The following is a 3712-nucleotide window of genomic DNA, read 5'->3' on the forward strand; positions in this document are numbered from 1 at the left end:
CTATCCAATCTTCTCATTAAATCCCCTTATTAATCATAGAATGTTTTCTCAACATCAAACATCAGTTATTTATTTTCTATAACCGCCTCATGACCACATGTTTACTCAAGGAGATAGCTCATGCGATCTCTAAAATATAAACTCAATTTTCAAAACATAAATACAATAAACTAAATCTTGTCCATTAAACTAATTGTTGGTAATTTCAATTCATTTACCCCTACTTTTTCTCATAACAACAACAATAACAAACACAAGTCTAATCAACAACTACATGCTGTTAATCCAATTAACAATCAATCTCAACGAAATCATAGTGTCTCAAACAAGAAACCTTACACCGAAATACGCTCGTACATCTTATTTATGACCTTCGTCATCCGACTCAATCCTTGTGTCATTCTTACACTCACTATAACCGTTATGGTTATCCCGTTAACACTTGCCGTACACTGCCTACGACACAAGACATCCCACAACGGTCTATGCCGTCGACTTAGCTTTATACACCTGCTACACGTGCCTTCTACAATTATGGAGACCCTAATCACCTACGCAACGCATTTCCTTTACTCATTCACGCCGATTTCAATTTATACCGGCACTGTACCATACTACCCATGCTCATCTAGCTTAAAACTACCAACTCTATGCCTTTCAGGCTTTCTTCATGTAACAAGGTCGTTCTCGCTTATTCGATTCTAGAGCCTCAAGACTTAATTTCATCAAGCCTACCTTAGTCAAACATCGTTTTCGTAAACCTATTCGAGGTGCCTCAAATCATTCAATCCCAATTATTTAAGTTTTTATAAACTCAATTAACAAAGATGTTTTGAATCAAACCAATCGTAGTTAAGTTTTCATAGAGATTTTTATCGTCTTCATCATTTTCGTCTAAACGTATTTTGTATTCAATTATACCTTAAACGATTATTTTTCTGAATTAGTTATTTGGAACAAACCCAACCTGGAAAACCCATCATTTTAAGTATCTTTTTCGCATACAATAAAATTTTTCTTATGTTTCCAATGATCAATATCGTTGGTTGCCTTACTTATCTATCTGCCTGGTTTTTATTTAATCCAAAAAAAAATTTGAAGTTGATTCGTTAAAATTACGTCGATTAATCAAAATATTTAGATTCTCATAAACTAAAACAATTCTTCAATTTTAAAAGACAAAATTTCGACAGTATCATATTATTTGATTTGTCTTTTCTCATTTATTTTGTTATTTATCAAATTATTGAAGCGTGTCAATTTCCACCCTCAACCTCGATTATTAATATTTTTAGTACATCATATATTTATTGAACTCATGTTACACAATTTATCTTTCATCTTATAAATTTTTCATCGTTGAAATATAACTGTTGCAGTTTTATTATTAATTGACTCTTCATCATTTAACCAAAATTATCTCTACTATGGAAATTGTCCCCGATTTAATCATGTTCATCAAGCTCAAAATCTTCAAACTTATACTATTAAAACTTACGTTGCAACCTAATCAAAATATTTCAATTCAATCAACCTCATTTATTCAAAAATTTTATAGATCTAGAAGTTATATTAAAATCGATAAATCAAACCAATTATAACTAAGTTTATCAAAGAATGTTTTTGTCCTTTTTTTTATCTGAATATATTTTATCTTTAATAACTTATAAATTTTAAATAATTATGTTCACCCAATAAAAATCTATTCTTTCAAAGACAACTGTTTGCAATACTTACTTTCTAAAGATGCTTTAAACATTTTAATATTTTATTTAAAACAACTCAAAACTTCAATTCATTTTTCTAGCAATATTTTACACAATGACTATCTCCTATTTATAATCAAAACGTACTAAGATTCTTGCTTTCTCAAAAAAAAAATGTTCTTCAAATGTTTTGTAACCCACATGATGGGACGAGTTATGTGGACCATCCGACGATCTAAGTAATTATGGAGGCCTACATAATTATCGAAGTCCTCGCATGGAAATCATAATGCGTACAATTGTGTGTCATAATATGGAATCGAAAGTAGTTGGGAAAACGGTACAAATGTAGAGATAATAAGGACATGGTGGATACGCCGCTGGTACATCCTATATATAAGTGTCATTATCGGATATTCATTTGGAGCGTTGTTTTGGCTATTCAAAGTTCTGTGTTATGAAAATTTTTATAAGTTAAACTTAAAATTTTCTTTTTTTCGAAATGTATTGGTTTTTTTTATTATCCTTTAATTTCGAAACGAAATTCCCTAAAGTAGGGGAGACTGTAACAACTCGGATCTTCCACATATCATTTAATAATCGTTAACCGACCCGTTTATATGTTCGAGAATTTTCGCCGCGTTTAATGAGTTAATTTCTGGTTATAACATTACTTTTAATTATTTATATATTTAAAAGTTTCAAGATTTGACAAATTCAGCCCAAACTTAAACTATTAATCAAATGTGTTTCCACCTTCAAACTTTAGGGTCCTATATGCAATATTGCAAACTAATATCCATTATCATCACCTCTAACCCGTCAGCCCAACCCAAATCCAAACCCTTTCGTTTGACCCATATCATATACCTGTTTACCCAAATTGAATCTTGCACCTTAATCATCGGCCTAATAATGGAATTGATTCTTGTAAATCGTTTAAAAGCGTATTTTTAATCTCTCCGACAACACTAATTAGGAAAAGAGGATCAATTTGATGCAGATTACCAATATTATTAACTCGTCCTAAAGCAATGATCGAAATACTATCTAGGCTCATTGATAATTCAATTAATTTGTTCCACACCGTCTCCTCATCGCGACGACCGAAACCCCTAATACTAATTATATTAACGAAGCTTGCAACCCTCTGTTCTTGTTTCGTGTTTGGCCGTCCGTCCCCGTCATCGTGATATCAGAAAAAAACTATTTACAGTTTGTTATACCTCAATTAAACTGGCAGGGACTATCATAACATCATCGTGAACAAAAACCCTAAGTTTGATTTCATCAAATCTACCTAAAAGTATCACGTTTTTGAACCCTTTTGGCCGCAGCTGAGTGTACATGTTTCATCATCCATTCCGTAGTTATCTAAGCAATTAAACCTTGTAGCAGGTTCGTTTCTTATTCAATTTCATTTACCCTATTGTTAATTCGACCAAATTAAACTAGGTTAATCGATTGTAGTTCTAGGGTTTGTATTTGATTTTGGGGGATTTTGGCAGGCTCATGAATTAATGGTTTGAACGTTTAACCAATTGAGCCATCTGGCTCGTATGGCTGCTCAGCGTGGGTTAGAGTCCTGTATTGGTCAGGGGCGCGGGTTCGAACCCACCCTGACCTAGTTCTGTTTTTGTTTTATTTTTAATTATGTATCTAGATTAATATTGATTATTAAAATTAATATTCATAAAAAACAAATACTATTTTGTAAACCCGACACTTTAAATTCATCGTTGAGCGTTTATAAACTTTTATCTTTATTATATAGATAATATTTGTTTTTAAACAAAAACATAATAAATATGATGAACGTGTTAACTATATCTTTACCTTTAAATTTCGTTAAAGATTCATGATGAATAATTGTTAAATATTTTTATGTGTATTACTACCTATTATAATTATTTATTTAAAAATCTTAAATATTGGCATCTTACTTACTCGAATAGTTATAGTATATTTTATATTGAAATTATTTATTTAAATTATTAATTTATAAA

This window comes from Bidens hawaiensis, unplaced genomic scaffold, assembly GCF_021521415.1.
Source record: "Bidens hawaiensis isolate Kalapana, Puna unplaced genomic scaffold, B.hawaiensis_p1.1 tig00023392_1, whole genome shotgun sequence".
In the NCBI taxonomy this organism is placed as follows: Eukaryota; Viridiplantae; Streptophyta; class Magnoliopsida; order Asterales; family Asteraceae; genus Bidens; species Bidens hawaiensis.